Here is a 17,692-nt window from a genome sequence, read left to right on the forward strand (position 1 = left end):
TCGTCATGTGAGACATAAGGGCATATGTAAGTTTCTTCCTCATTTGGTTCTTCCACGTAGTGGACTGGAGCATCGCTCGGTGGATGGGTCACGTAAGGACCAGGTGGTCTGGGTATGCCAGTAGGGTTTATGTCCATCCTAGGAATAGCTGGCTTAATGTCATTGGGCGCAGGAAGGGCCAATGGGGCTCCCCTTCCGAAGAATGGCTACGGCCTGTTCGCTAGGTAAGGCTGGCCGTAGGGTTGCAAGTACGGAAGTCTTTTTGGTAATCTACAATGCGCGACGTCATGACCTCACTGACAGGGAGCTATTGTGGATTAGAAGAATCTCTTCAAGGCACAAGGAATCTTGGTCACCGAACCTACCGCAGTTAGCAATAGGCCTTGACCTGGGGTCTTGACACTCGGCTGGCAAGTGGTTTCCGCCACAGTACACACATTGGACATGTGGGCGCGTTGGTCGTCTCAACATGTCTTGCAACTTGGCTAACTTCATCTTTACATCAGCCAAGTCTTGGTTCGTCTTGGTGGCCTTCCCCTTTTCTTGGGATGATGGGACTGATCACTCACTAGAGGCTGATGCTCTCTCTGAGCTTCGCGAGTTGGTCTCTTCTAGGTTTGAGCTCCTGGAGCTTCGCTCTTTTAGCTGATCATCGACTCTGATGGCTTTCTCAAACACTCTAGCTAGCGCGTCTCGCTGCAAGCTCAAATTGCCTGCCAAAGCCTTATATAACTCCTCATCTCGAATTCCGTTGATGAATATAGTCAAAACTGCTCTTTCAGTCGGTCGCTCATCCATAGGGATTCTCTTGAAGAGACTCCTCATGTGGGTTACGTAGTCGCGAATGTCCTCCTTCTCTTTCTGCTTGACGTTCATCAAGCATACTAGTAGATTATCGAAGTATCCATGCTCGAAAAATCTCTTAATGAAGAGATCCTTGAGGCCACTAAAGTTGGCTCGTTTTGCGGCATCTAAGCTTGTATACCAAGTCCTTCCCTTGTCACCTAAGAAGAGCTTGAACGCTTGAGAGCGTTGAGTCAGGTCGTTGAGGCCGTTGGCTTCGCAGACTTGCTCAAACTGCTCTACAAAGTTGTATGGATCGTCGTGGGGTTGGTATTTGTCGAGTTGCTTGGCAACAATAGGGATTTTAGACTGGCTCTTTGAGCCTTGGTTTGCTCCTAATCCTGCAAGCAGCGATGTCGCTAGTGCCACGGCACTTTGCTCTGCTGCTATGTTATCTAGCAGTCGCTTCATGAGAAGCTCGCTCAACGTCAAGTCTCCTTCTAGGTCTCTCTCGTGATCTGTTCGGTTTCTAATTGCTAAGTTCAGCACTCGCTATACCTCATGCAACTCCATGCTTTGCCTTTGGCTCCTAGCCTACTGGTCCCTATTGTATTCGACTATGCTTTGCAAAGCCTTGTGGGCTAGTTTTCTCTCTTCCTCTAGGTCTGCGATGATAGCGTCTGCCGTCCTGCCGCGGTGCTCATACCGGGCATGTGCATCGTAGCTGCTGACCAGCTGCTGAATTGCCTCCAGGAAGACATTCAAGTTGAGTTCCTCATTAGACCTATGGTCTGAGCCTCCTTCTGCCATAGTGGTGTTGTCATGCTCCACCAAGCTGTCAATTAGGTTGAGTAGATTTGTCAAGTCCACGTCGTTGACACCACTTGCTTGGTCCTACTTCACACGTTGATGGTTTGTCTACGTCTTGGGTCCTCTCCTACCGGTGGGTTCCTTGAGTGGTTTATCTGAGTGAGTTACTTCAGTTATTGAGTTACTTCAGCTATTGAATACAATCCTTAATTTATGGTCACTTAGTGTGCGTGTCGCTTCTTGTGCACTTGTGCTCAATCAGGCTTTCAATTTCCTTAAGTGCATTCAAGTGCGGAAATTCAAGGTGAGTGCAGTAAACAATCTCAAAGCGTCTTACGCACTCTTGCTTGTTTCGGGCCTGATAGGCTTGTTGGTCAATTTTTTGGCCGCCTTGACAGGTTCAAGGTTTTTCTAATATGTTGCCTCGTTTGTTTTTGGCCAATTAGGTTTTAACTGCTCAGCGCTTTGCGTCTAGGTCTCTAGGTCTCACTGTTGCCTACTTCAAGCTACTAAGCGGCTGCTCCCTACAATTTCATCTATTCCGTGTGCCAGAATCAAGTTCTGAGCATCAAAAGGACTTTCTCTATTTCTGAGAATTTGATAAAAATTTACACTTGGCCTAGCTGGTCCGAATTGCAGGGTCCGAGTGGGTCACTCGAATAAGCTGAGGTTCATGGGCCGAGGGCTGAATTCGTGACTCAGACAATGTAGACTCGGACGGGCTAAATGGTCAATTCGGACGAGGTCACTCGGATGGGCCGAATGGTCAATTTGGACGAGGTCACTCGGACGGGCCGAATGGTCAATTCAGACGAGGTCACTTGGACGGGCTGAGGCACTTGGGCCGAGGGCCGAATATGACATGTGGCTGAGGGCCGAATCCTATGGCTCGGACGGTTTGGCTCGGATGGGCCGAATTAGTCGATGGTCCGAATGGTCGACTCGGACGGGCCGAGTAGGTTTGGGCCAAGGGCCGTTTAGGGTTTTGGGCCGAGTGGGCCGAATGAAAGAGAGCCGACGGCCGATTCTGGGACTCGGCCCAGAAGCGACCGCTCAGACGGGTCGAACCAACGCGATGACGACAGTGAGAGGTCGATTTTGCTTGATTGTTGAGATTTAATCAATCATAGCAAGCATCATGTCTTTATTGCAAAAGGGCTCTAGAACATTATTAAAGGTGGCGTTGTATCACTTGTTGTGGCTATGGAAGACTATCTGGGGGAAGGGATTCATATACCTGAATAGAGTGGTAGGCTCGTCGATGGTGAGATCGGATCGAATCGTGCAATGGCTCTCTCTCTCTCTCACACACACACAGAAATGGTCACAAATGAGCTCTCCCTTGGCCTCTTGGCTCTTATACCCCTTCTCGGGTATGGTGTTGATGCCCCCAATCACTCACTTGCCGATCTTAGGCATCACAAGAGAGCTTTTTACCATTTTTTGCACGATTTTTGCCTTGTTTTGCCCTGTTTTGCCCTATTTTGCAACAGTAAACCCTACCCTTCTCTGGTGCGATTTCCTAATCCTAACCTACGCTAAATGCAACAAGAATCTAAAGCAAAAAACTGAAATAATTTCTCCATGTTTCCCAATCATCAAACAAACAAAATATCCCAAAATACTTACTTGTTTTGAAGATAAAAAACCCTCAAACTTCCTACCTATCTCAAGCTCCGTTTCGGGGATGAATCCCTTACTTCAATGCTCGATATGAGGCGTGCAAGTGCTCAATCTTGAATCCGTTGGTCCCAGCAATGGAACCAAAATGTAGTGGGAGCTCACGCTCAACTGCCAAGACCCATGGACCGCTTATCTTCAAGCGTTTCAAGCGAGCTCTAATGGCTATCTCTCACCTAGCCGATGCGCCGTCGATCCTATGAGTGTAGTGAGCTTACCTTGATGCCGATACGAGTTGCCTCCTCTCTCGCACACCCCGGTAGCTCCATGATCCTAGATGCGAGCTCAAGCATCCTCAAGCCTCCTCCATCTCCAAGCTCCATCCTCCATAGCCGTGCACACGAGAAAAGAGAAGAGAAGAGAAGAAGAGAAGAGGAGATGGTGAAGAGCTTCACCCTCTTGATCCCTCACTCTCACACACTCACTCCCTCACACTCTCACACTCCCTCTCTCAAGAGCACACACAAGCAAGAAGATGAGGAGAAGAGAAGAAGAAGAGAGCTCTTGTTAGCCACACACCAAAGAATGAGCTTCCATTTACTTTTTGAACTTTATATATACGAACCCTAAAAACCCCATGGGTGCCCATCCCTTTTTACATGACCGGCCATTGTGAGAATGTCCCTTTTTCTAATTCCCTCTTCTTGCTTCATGCCTCTAGCCTACACCCGTCTAATATTTTACAATTGGCACAGGAGGGAGCCTAGTGCTCTTTTATAAGAGTTTTCCAAGTTTTTTGAGGCGCCTTTCATTTAAAATTGCGCTTTTTGCCTCGGCTTAGCTTTGAAGGTCACCTGCGTGTCTTTGCTCTTTTTCCATGTTTTTTTCTGCTTTTTCCTTTCTTTATTTGCCATCTCGACTTGGGGTTAACAATTACACTTGGTTCAAAGAGATTGGGAGATGAAGGGGAGTGCGGCACGTCAACCCTTGTGCCCATAATGAAAAATCCCGTTTCAGTTCCTAAAACGATGCAAGTCATGTTTCCTAATATCTGTTGGTCATTTGTTTACGTATTTATGAATGAAAATATTTCCATTTGAAAAAGTTATCAGCTTACCAAGTCCACCCAACCATAGGTCTGGACCCGTCGGGGATCCATCCACCCGCTTTTCTTGTTAAAGTATTTTTAATTATCTACTTAGTCCATAGATAGTGACAATTAAAGGGTATTCTCCTTAAACAAAAAAGGTTTGATGTATTTTTTCCTATTTTGTGAGTAATTTTTGAGAAAATCCAACATAACATTGACCTCCATGCTATTGGACGACGCGCTACTCCTCTCTCCTCTTATTTGCCCTCCTTTTGACCACTAAAATTCTCTAATGCCAAAATGGTATTGCTGTATGCATGAACAGGATGATTCCAGAGAGAGTCTGTAGTATGCTTAGCCACGCAAGCTAACTCCAATACTTTTGGGATGAGGCAATTATTACTATCGTACACTTGATTAACAAGTCCCCTTGCACTACTATTGATTGCTAAGTTGTAGAGGATGTATAGACTAGAGAACCTCCATCATATGCTCATTTGTGCATCTTTGATTGTGAGGTATTCTGCCATGTTCCCAAGGATAAGCACAATAAGCTGGATCCTAAGTTTGTGAAATGCATCTTTCTTGGTTAAGGGGATACATATGAGATGGGCTATCATTGCCTATGGGATCTGCAAGCTGGCAAGGTTATCCGCAGCCATGATGTCATTTTCAATTAGAAAAATATGTATAAGCAACTTGAGCACGTGGTTGAAGTATGCAGGGTGATCTTTCAAGAGAATGTCCAATCTACTTTGAGACGATCTACTAGAGCTAGACATCCGTCTGAGTGCTTTAATATGCCCTCCATAAATTATGTTATGGTGTGGAGCCCCAAGAGGAATACCAAGGAAAAGGGGATTCTATTGCAAGAAAATCTATCTTGTAACATCAACAAGCTTTTATTTCATTCTTTTGATGACCGAAACAAAGAAGACAACAATTCTTCACACAGCATCATAGTAGATATCTCCCATGGATTTGATAGAATCAACCATAATCTTCAACATCTTCATAGAATCCATCAATAGAACAAAGAACATAAAAGAATACACCATTTTTGAATGAAAATCAATCACATAGTATTCATCTTCAATGTCTTCATAGTTTTCTCTCTCAATCTCTCATATAAAGATACATTGTTTTGATAGAATTGACTGTCTCTTGCTCTCTCTCTCTCTCTCTCTCTCTTTCTCTCAATAATACATCATCTCCTCACTAAAATACTCAATAATGACTCTCAATAATCCTTCTTAGGTCGTGGATATACCTCCCAAGAGGTATGTCTGTGTTGAAGAGGCACCAGAGCCACTATAGTGGCTCTTCATAACTCACTACTGTCACTGTCACTCCAGTCTTCTCTTCACTCTTCAGCAGCTGCTTCTTCCATTTGTTTTAGCTCTTTTGAACTTAGATTCATCCTTTACAAAAGTTATAATTTTTTTTCAAAGTCATACATACATTCTACAGAACACTTACAGAAGATCTACAGAATAGAACAGAACAGAACAAGAACAGAAACAGAGACATAACAGAGACAAAGGCTCTACAGAAGGTCATCTGAGAACAGTAGAATCTCATAACTCATATAAAACCATTCCAAACTATAAAAAACTATTCAATAAGCTTTCAAAATACCTCAACCTTTATCAATCATCAATCCATGCTTTATACAGAAGAAAATCAGAACAAAACAGAAGCTATACAGAAGGTAACCAATTAGAACCTCAAAAAGAACTTATCAGAACATCACAAAGCCTTATATTTCTACCAAAAATCATCATGAACTTCCAAAAAATAATCAATATCATCCAAAACACTCTCAAACACTTCCATTAACAACCACACATCACTCTAAATCCATCAAAAATCAACCATTTAGACCTCAAAAACAACAAAAATCAGTAGTATTTTTCCACTCTCAACATGGTGATAGATGGAGCCGAGTCTCTCTCTTATGATGATGAGGCCATGCATAGAGATGATAGTCACTCATGGAACAAGACTATGCAGTCAAATTTTGACTCCTTATAAACTAACCATACATGGGATTTGGTTCCTTTACCTAGTGGCAAGAAGGCATTGGCATGCAAGTGGGTATACAAGCTAGAAAATATCCTTGGACACCCCAAGATCGCTTATAAGACCAGATTGGTAGCTAAGGGTTTCAAGCATGAATATGGTGTTGAATTCAATGAATTATTTTCTCATGTGGTCAAAATGATAACCCTATACTTGGTATTAGCATTGGTTACTTAGTTATATCTAGACTTTTATCAGATGGATGTGAAGATGGATTTTTTACATGGGAACTTGCATGATGAGATTTATATGCAACAACCTAAGGGCTTCGAAGAAAAAGACAAGGAACATCTAGTATGCAAGTTGAGAAAGAGCCTTTATGGTCTTAAGCCTACCTAAGGAATTGTACCACAAGTTTGATGCTTTTATTCATCCATAGGGATATAGCCATAGTGATATGGATCCGTGTTTATATAGAAGAAGGCTCATGATGTCAGCCTTATGATTTTGGTATTCTATGTGGATGATATGCTTATTGCTATGAGAGCTCATAAGTTGGATACCCACATTATCGCTCTAAGGGGCTCCTTTATTTATCACAAAAGGAGTATATCTAGAAATTCCTTGAGCGATTTCATATGCATGATGGTAAGCCTATTGGCTATCTTCTACCTTCTCATGTGAAGATTAGTTAGCTCAAATTGTCCATAGTCTGATGAGCAGAAGGCCAAGGTGGCCAAGATCCCTTATGCATCCACCATGGGGCAGTTTGATATATGCTATGATAGCCACTCATCCTAGCATTGCATTTACAGTGGAAGCTGTGGCATGCTATATGGCTACACCTCGCACATGGCATTGGGATGCCGTCAATGGTATCATGAGGTACTTGAAGGGCACAACAACTATGTGCATATGTTATGGTGGCCAGGATACAGGAGTCATGGGGTACATTGACTCTGATTATGTAGGACATGCAAACAGTAGGAAGTCCAAACTCTGGCTATGTCTTCACCTTTCTTGGAGATGCTATTTCTTGGATATCCAAGGTACAAAACTGCATGGCCTCTCTAATACTGAGGCCGAGTATGTTGTAGCCATTAAAGCTTGCAAGGAGGCTCTCTGGTTATAGGCCGTCTGGTGGCATACCTTAGTATTACTAATATGGTCCCTACATTGTATTTGAATTCTATGAGTGCTATCTAGTCAGCCAAGAATACGATCTTCCATGCAAAGAGAAAACACATTGAGGTGTGTTATCACTTCATCAGAGAGGTCATTCAAGTCAGGTCTATTGACCTTGTCAAGATCTCAATTAACCAAAATCTTGCATATCTGCTCACAAAAAGTCTTTTAGTTAAGTGTTTTGCTTTCTTTAGGAAGTTGATGGGCATTAGATGAGATGACATCTTTCCTTATCCTATTGTACTTATGTACATTTATACTTTGTCACTTTTTTTAAATTCTCTCCTCACTAGGGACACATTCACATTTGTGATGTTTCGACTTCTTGACTTCTCGTACATTAAATTTGAAGAGTTTAGTCTATCAAAAGCAGTGCCTCAAATAAAATAATCTATATCTCATAGCCTAACACCTTCCAAGACCAATATAGCTGTGAGTATCTCTACATTGGAATTGCCATGTGCATGGCAGTTATGGCTAGTAAGTCCAGGATAGACTGAACACATTTAAGGACTTGATCAAGTCAAGCAAGTTAAGACTTAATCCCTTTTCTAAACTTGCTTGACTTAAGGCATTTAAGGATAGACCAAATCTATATTTAAGGACTTAAGGCTTGACTTAAGGCTTTTTTTTCTAAAGCTTTAATCCCTTTTATTAGTTCTACAAGAGGCTCAAATTGAAGCAAGATTGCCCGAAAGCTAAGTGAATCAATCATGGCATCTCTGACAACCCCTCTGAACCTCAAAGATCACATCGCTATCATCAGATTACATCTCAAAACCTTCTAGATAGCTGGATTGGCAAGATACCCTCCATAAAGAGCTCCTCTTCTTGGCCACAACCCATGAGACCCCTCCCCCCTTCAATTTAACTATAAATATGGGGCATGAGGAGCCGTTGAGGACATTAGCCTGAACTAAGAGGAGAGACTCTCCTCAAACCAAGAAAGAAGAGCAAGAGGGAGAGAGGCAAGAGGAGTGTGAGAGAGGATATTCTTATTGCAAAAGACAAGGGGGATGCTCTGTCGCCTCTCTTGATCGAATCCCATCTCTTCTACCTTCAATCCTTTGTAAAGTTGAGACTCTACTCGATTTCTTCTCAATCCCTATTGTCGTCATCTCCATTGATCCAATCGAGAAGCCCAATCTCTAGCATAAAAGTCTTCTCTTCAATTTCGTGATTAAGACCATGGCCCCAAAGAAGAAAGTTACAAAGGTTGCGAAAGAAGAAGCCACTAATAATGTTATGGGTACAACTGCTAAACGGAATGGAAAGTGCTGGAATTACAAGCGAAGCTACAAATATCAACAACAACCAAGCACTCGTCATAAATCTCTAGGTGCCATATTTGACTATTATTTCAAATATTAAATATGGAAAATAGATCATCATCACATGGGCCGGTAAAGAAAATCTGCATCCATAAGAGTAGGATTTTTTCATAATCTCAAGCATAGGAAAATTCTAAAGGAAATTCTTAATCCCAAATTCAAAAAAAAAAAGGGATTACACCACGAGATGTACTAAGAAGAGGACGCGGGGGAGATACTAACTTCTCGAAAGAGTTTATGATTTTTTTTTTTGCATCAAAATATGACTTTTTTAGGAACTAAATTCAAGAACTAAGATTTTTACAATAATATATATTCTAAGAAGTTAAAACTTTGATTTGTATTGAATTGACAAAACCTCTAATCGATAAATACGAATGCTAATTCTTTGAGAAATCTTGAGATGAAATTATTGAATACCCTCCTTAATAAAATATCTAAGAATCTCAAATCTAATGAATTATCATAAGATAAGGACCCATTAAATTCTGTTAAGAAAAAGAAAAAGATCATCATGGCAGTTTGCTCTCAAAAATAGAAGCCTAGGAAAAAAAATATATTGTTTAAGTTTATACTAGGCTCTAAGAGGAAGAGTAATCCGAGGGGATTATTGGAAGAAATTACCACTTATGCTCAATTTAGCCTTCATATTGTTCTTCTAGAAAAATGGTTTATCTTGGAAATAATTTCGTTGAAAATTTTGTGTATAATGCATTTGAAGTAAGTTGTTTGTGGTTGTAAATTAGGTCTTGATATTTCTTAAAATATCAAGATAAAAGATGGATAATTGGGTATAGATTGTCGATTGAGGCAGTATTCCGATGGGCATAGAACGTCGAGAAACTAACGAAGTGTTCTCTGATGGCACTAGACCTTTCCAAGGGTCAGCATGAATATCAAGATAAAAGATGGATAATTGGGTATAGATTGTTGATTGAGGTAGTATTTCGATGGGCACAAAATGGCGACTAAGGCAGTGTTCTCCGATGGCACTAGACCTCCCCAAGGTCAACATGAATAAAACCTACTCCAAGGGGTTTTTGTTTTTGCATTAGTGAGTATGGACCAATCATGACACAAAAGGTCTGTAGGGAATTCTAGTTGGCACGAGAATGTGACGATACTAGGGGGGCTCTGGTCACAAACTCCTTAGAATCTTATGAATGGTCAATTATCCTTCTAACCCAAATAATACTTTGGAAGTTCCAATACTAGTCTAGGAACTAAACTTGGTGAGAATAAAACCTTTAGGTTGATATTATATCCAATCACAAGACATAAAACATTGTAAAAATATATTTTTCTTAAAGGAACTATTGAGAAAGAATTGCTTTACATTGTTTTTGTGTCGTGAAATAAAGAGTGTAACGGATCTATGTCAAGAGATAATCAAAGAAGTTATTTTTATACATCAAACCTAAAAGTGGTAGGTAATAAGGTAATTAAAAATACTCTATCGAGGGAAGCATGTGGATAGATCCCCGACGGGTCCAGACCTACGGTTGGGTGGTCTCAGTAGGCCGAGAGCTTTTCTCAAAAGGAAAAATTTATGATCATAGATAGGTAAACGAATGACCACTAGATATTAGAAAACCTGACTTGCATCATTTTAGGGGGTTGATAGGCAAGGCTGATGGGTATAACAAGGCTCCATAAACCTTGCACAGCCATATCACGAATTCGCTCCCTTAGGGAGTCCATTCGCTTTTTTTCTATAAAAAATCTAAAGGGAGTGGTAATGATGTATGTAGGAAGGAATAAGATAGATCGAGCGAAACCAGGGACTATATATTGGTATATAAATCCAGTAAAGGAGCCTAGATGGGACTCTTCTCAGAGGATGGCACGTGACCGAACTTATCCCATACCCTTGTGGAAATATCCATCACAATAATGTGCTGCTCATTGGAGGAGAGTTTTTTAGTTTGTTTTAAAGAATCGCAGACGGATTCTTGAAAATAACGGAGGCATTGTAGTAAAACCTGATCAAAAACGTATTTCATTACCCCAAAGGTACCGAGTAAGGTGGCCAGGTGGTTTATAAGATCCTCCGCTTATTAAAGATATTAGTGAAATAGGTAAGGAAGAGACTAATTGAAGAAGCAGGAACAAATTTGAGATTCTGTAAAAGAATATATATATATATATATATATATATATATATATATATATATATATATATATATATATATATATATATATATATATATATATATATATATATGACAACCATGCCGACTATGCCGACTATGACTATGATGGCCATAACGTTTATTCCTCCTCTTGCCACTTAGCTATCCCAATTTGAAGTGGCTAAGTGACCTAATCCTTTCTCTATAATGAGATATTGACTCCTAAGAAGCTAGTGCTCTGTTGCTTTAAGAAACTATCTAGTTGATCAAACACCAAATCTTGTTGGCTTGCTTGGGTAAGAATTAAGAGACCGTCATTTTTTAGAGAAAGGGGAAAACCTAGCCTCTTTTAATAGATCGCCTCTATCGAGTAGGCAAGAAGTACTATCTCGTGAGAGGCTAAAATACGGGAGGAAAGCAACCCCCCGTGATACCGACTGCCCCCGGGCTTCCTGAAATAGTATGGTAGTACACGGGAGGGTAGATAGATCTTTTCTCTCTTGTTTAACGACGATTGAAATAGAGCAAGTTCCTGAAGAATGGGATGGCGTAAAACCCTTTGTAGATAAACATCCTTTTCAGGCTCGTCTAAATCCATACAAAAATCCATTACTTGTTCTCGTATAGCCCCCGCTCTTGTAAGATTGGCTCCATTCAAACTGGCATAAAGAATAGTCTTCAGTAAATTTTTAGGGATATCCTCTCCCCATTTGGACATAATGAAGGAACAAAAATGGCCAGTCTTGTAGGCCTCTAATGTATTGGGTGCTAAACCCCTCCCTGTAAGACCCGCATAGATACCCATGCGGCAGGCCACCATATCTAGCTCCTCAATAGCCAGATGAGGAGGAATGACTATTCCTTGTAGGAGTTCTTTGAGAACCTTCTTACACTCCCTTTTTAGACAAGATATAGTGCCCGTCCCGTCCACACCCTGGAGAATTAGTCTTGGATACCCCCCTAGTTGTGTGTAAGAGGTGGCAAACAACCTCTTAATAGGGCACCGATGATTAAAATAAGTGCTGCCTTGCCTCCTAAATAGCCTAAATAGAATATAAATAGTGTCAACTATTGGGGAGGCTGCCCTATTTATTAGGTCAAAAAGGCTTTGAAATTGAGATTGAGATACCTTTAATTGGTCAATAGATTGCTCTAAGGCTGGGGCCAGCGGGGTAGTTTAACCCATCCATGGTGGTTGAAAGACACAGCGTGGGTGGTAGCTGAATGCTGATAGTATGCAATTTTGCTATAGATCCATATACCTCCTCTACCTTATCCATGATAGAGTAATCCCTTTGCAATATGATTTTGGCCTCATCCAGTAGACGTTCTATGGGCCAATCCTCCCGTTAACCAGCCAGTGCGTCCTTTAACCAGGGATATTTTGATAGAAAATCCTCGGTCTTTTGGGCTTCTGGTCCCATCAAAGAGCCCACCTTTTCCTCAATTAGGCAAGAAAGGCTCCCTCTATTGGATTGGGTTTTTCTCATAATCTCGCCCTTATTAGTCACTGGCCTCTCCCCTAGCCTTAATGGCCTCTTGTCCTGTCCCTCCGCCTTTTCCTCATTGTCTGCCTCAAATGAATTGACTATGGCCGTCTGATCCCTTCCAGTATAGATATTGTCACGTGATTCCTTAAGGTCATCGTGGTCGTCATAGTAGTCATAATCGTCATGCTCGTCATAATCGTCATTTCTCTCCTCGCCGGGCTCCTCTAAGGGTGACTCCTCAAAGAATCCTTCCAAGGGATCCCTCTCCATCAAGTACTTAACTGTGTCCAACCACTGGCTCCTTCTTATAGGTTCTCCCTCTTCTAAGCTGATTCCTTTTACCATTCTTCCATTCATTTTCCTTTTTATGACGATATCCCTATATCCCAGTGATCTTAGAGAATCGTTGAGCACTTCTCCAAATGAAAGGTAAATGACTGGCTCAATCCCATTTGCTTCTATGTATTGGATGTATGAATTGTACAGCCCCCTAAAATGATGGGCAAAAGGGGGTTGGAATGGGATTTTGCCTCATGGGCAAAAGGGTTGACGTGCCACACTCCCCTTTGTCTCCCATTCTCTTTGAACCAAGTGCAATGCAAGTCTGCCTCAATTTGAGTAATCCTATAAGAAGTGGGAACTTGCATTGCTAACACTAGCTGAACGTTAGGTGACTTGACCAATAATAGGAACCTAAAACTTAGGTCGATCCTCATGGGAATGGTCAAAACTTCCACTTTGAGGTAGACTTAAGCAAGCCTAGATAGCAAACTTTGAGGTATTCCACAAAATCCCAAATGGGATTGTCTAGGATATCTCTTGATGGGCTACTAAGAATATGCCAGCGAGGAAGTGGCTCGAGTGGGCATTCACAAAGGTTATTGGGGGTAAAAGCACTTGTGCCTAGCTGCCCATGTATTAGTACAATGATAGTAATCGCATACCTGTACACTACAGGTGAAGGGTACCCATCACTATCACTTCATTATTTATTCTTTCATTGACATTTGAATAAAAGGAAGGCTGGCCACACATTGACTATTGGAGTCCCCACATCTCTCTCTCTCTCTCTCTCTCTCTCTCTCTCCTTCCACCATAGCTCTTGCTTTCGCTCGCGTGCTTCCACTATTCTGGGCTCACTCCCTTCAATACCACCTATAAGTGTAGTAATGATTGTCTTGAAAGTGTCCTAAATCTCAAGGTAAGCAACAAGAACATAGCTTTACCCGAATCGTAAAAGATAAAATTTTTAAATATCAACTAGTTAAAAATACTGTTAAACTCATAAGATATGGTTGGACATAGAAGCCCCCTCATGCATGCACAGATCAATGAGTTTCTTCAACCAATATACTTAATGGCAAACACACGAGAGAAGGACACTATCACTAAGATAGTTGGTGAGAAACTAGACTACAACAATTTCGTTCTATGGAAATTCAGGATGTCTAATTTCTTAATTGGAAGAGGCTATTGGGACCTAGTCGTAGGTCTTGAAGATGAGCCCAAGCTATTGGGACCTAGTCGTAGGTCTTGAAGATGAGCCCAAGCTACCATAGGATAGACCTCCAACACAAAATCAGTTAAAGGCACACAGGACTTGGTTGGAAAAGGCCCAAAAGTCTTGCATTGGTTGTCATTATGTGTGTTAGACACAAAGGCTATGCAAATTGTAAATTGTACTTCACCAAAAGCTGCTTGGGACTTATTGATGAAGAATTATGGGCATATCACTCATGCAAGAAAGACACAACTGAAGCAAAAATTCAATCACATATCCAGGAATGGAAACTCTATTGAAGACTATGTTAGTGAGATAAGAACCATTGCAAAATAGCTAGGCTCAATTGGAGCTGAAGTTGACGATGATGATCTTGTGGCTACTACCCTCCCATGGACTTGGACAAGAATATAAGCACTTTGACACTTCCATATCCGTACGTCAGGAGCAACCTGACTATGATGAACTTGTGGCACTTCTATTGCATGAAGAAGTGAAACTTGGACTTAATACAAGTTCCAGTGGGTCTAAAAACAGCATGGACAACGTCTTCTATTCAAATCAAAGGGGTAGAGGTGGAAGAGGAAGATCAAAATTTAGAGGAAGAGGTGCTAGAAATGCATATGCAGCCCGTGGATAACAAGCTACTGGATGGAAAAATAGGCAGCCTCAGGAAAATAGAGATGCCTCAAATTCTTGTGGAAGAGGAGGTTATTCAGCCTAGAGGAAGAGACACTTGGTAGCAGCCTCAAATGAGTCATGGACATCAATCAAATGCAAATAAGGATTGCCATTATTGTGGCAAATACGGGCATGTAGCTAAGGATTGCTACAAGAAGCAGAATGATCAGAGAGCAAGAGGGAATCAACATGGTAATTATGATTCATCTAGTGGTATGCAAGAGGATGACAGGTTGTTTGCTATGCAACATGTGACGAAAGGGTTGCCTACACAAGGCAAAGCAGATGATGTATGGTATATAGACTCAAGGGCATCTAACCACATGACTCCTCATGGAGAGTAGTTTGACACATTGGTACAAGGTGCTCATGGATATGTTTGCACAGGGGATGATACACAACATGACATTATGCATACATGTATTGTTCCCTTGATGATGCATGGTGATAGGAAAAAGAGTCTCTATGATGTGTTACATGTACCCTCCATAACCAAAAACTTGCTTTCTGTGGGACAAATGGCCGAATAGACTCTACCAGTTAGATTTAATAGAGATGGATGCTACATTGAAGAGTATGGTCAAGGATGCAAACTCATTGCTAAAGGCAAAAGAAATGGCAGGATGTTTACATTGGATACGAAAATTCCAGCATTGAATGCTGCTATGTACTCACATGACAATGCTACAATAAGGGACATTGAGATATGGCATAAAAGGATCGGTCATGTAAATGTTCAAAAGCTGAAGAATATGCAGCATAAGAAAGTTGTAATTGGACTCCCTAAGTTCAAGCATGTGGAATTAGGACATGTATGTCAGTCGTGTCAATTTGAGAAGCAATCAAGGCTTCCATTTATGAGGCATGTAAGGACTACTACTAGACCATTACAACTTGTACATTCTGATGTATGGGAACCCTCATAGAATACATCTCTTGGGGGATCACGTTACTATGTGTCATTCATAGATGACTATAGTAGGTACACATGGTTGTATGTGTTGAAGCACAAGAGTGATGTCATAGATGCTTTCCAGGACTTCAAGAGACATGTGGAGAAAGAATTGGATTGTTACATCTCATGCTTGAGATTTGATAGTAGTGGAGAATATGTTTCTAAAGATTTTGATCACTTCTTGGTAGTCCAGAGGCTGTAATGAATGCGGTGTATGTCATGAATCGTACACCAACATCAGGTATACATGAGGTGACTCCTCATGAGAGGCTTTATGGGATAAAGCCGAACATTAGCCATCTTAAGGTTTTTGGATGCTTAGCATATGTACATGTTCCAGATGAAAAGCGGAAGAAACTTGATCCAAAGGCAGAAAAGGCCATCTTTATTGGGTATGCACAAGATATGAAAGCGTACAAATGCTACAATCCTTCTACTCATGAGACATTGGTTTCAAGAGATGTAGTATTTGATGAGCTGAAATCATGGCATGAGAAGAAGATCACCTTGATGAATGATGATGATGTTTGTCAGGACACTTATGTACATGTAGGTACAAATGAAAGTGTAGAAATTTCTGGGCCTTCTAAAGATGCTACTACATCAGTTAGTCCTTGGACAGGTAGATTGAGGACTTCAGCATCTTTATCCACTGACACGGGTATGTCAGTGAGGGGGAGAAATGTGGATAAAGACAAAGGCAAACTTGATGAAGTTACAGGGCCACTCACTTGTGGTTGTGATTCACCTAGCACTAACAACTTGGATAGTGAGTTTGGTATTCCATCAATTGTGACTCCTGGTGTGAGACATAGATATGTACCACCTCATGAGAGAGGAGAGTCTCATATTGCACCTCAGTTGAGGAGATCAGAAAGAGTTAGGAAGCCTGTGGATAGGCTTACATACAGTGGCTACACAGTGAGGCACTATGCATATATGGCAAAAGTCACTAGCTTCAAGGAACCCACAAAGTTTTTTGAAGCTATTTTGGATAGGATTACATACAGTGGCTACACAGTGAGGCACTATGCATATATGGCAAAAGTCACTAGCTTCAAGGAACCCACAAAATTTTTTGAAGCTATTTTGGATGATCATTGGTGTAAGGCAGTGGATGAGGAATATTCAACATTGGCTGAAAATGACACTTGGGATTTGGTTGATTTTCCTGAAGGCAAAATGGCTATTGGTTGCAAATGGGTATACAAAGTGAAGTGCAAATTAGATGGAACATTGGAAAGATACAAGGCAAGACTTGTGGCAAAAGGGTATGCACAACAATATGGTCTTGATTATGAGGAGACATTCAGCCCCGTTGCTAAAATGGCAACTGTGAGGACAGTGATTGCTTTGGCAGCATCTAAAGGATGGAGTATGTATCAGATGGATGTGAAGAATGCTTTTCTCAATGGTGATTTGGTTAAGGAAGTATACATGGATCAGCCCGAGGGCTATGTACATCCAGATTTTCCTACACGTGTGTAGATTGAAGAAAGCACTATATGGGCTAAAGCAAGCACCTAGAGCGTGGAATGCTAAGATAAGTGCATGCTTACAGAAACTTGGTTTCACTATGGGTAAGGCTGATCATAGCCTATTCACAAAGAAGACAAGGGTTGGCTATGTGATATTAGTCATCTATGTGGATGACTTGATCATTACAGGTGATGATGTTACAGGAATTGGAGAGATCAAGGAAATGTTACATGCTGAATTTTAGGTCAAAGATTTGGGAGAACTGAAGTATTTCCTTGGGATTGAGGTTGTCTCTACACCTCATGATACTTGGTTGTTGCAGAAGTAGTATGCATAAGACATGTTAACCAAGTATGGTATGTTGGATTGCAAGTCTTTGAGCACTCTATTGGAACAAAATATCAAGCTACTTGTAGATGTTGGACATGAGATTGAGAATGTCACTATGTATAGACAAATGGTGGGTAGTCTGATTTACCTTACCATTACTAGACCGGATCTTAGCTATTCAGTTGTGGATTGATTAGCCAATTCATGTAGAAGCCTCTGAAGCCACACTTGGATGCAGTGAGGAGGATCTTGAGATATGTGAAGGCTATATTAGATTATGGTC

Source organism: Lygodium microphyllum, chromosome 29, assembly GCF_053477565.2.
Source record: "Lygodium microphyllum isolate KBCC chromosome 29, Lygodium_microphyllum_v1.1.10, whole genome shotgun sequence".
Lineage (NCBI taxonomy): Eukaryota > Viridiplantae > Streptophyta > Polypodiopsida > Schizaeales > Lygodiaceae > Lygodium > Lygodium microphyllum.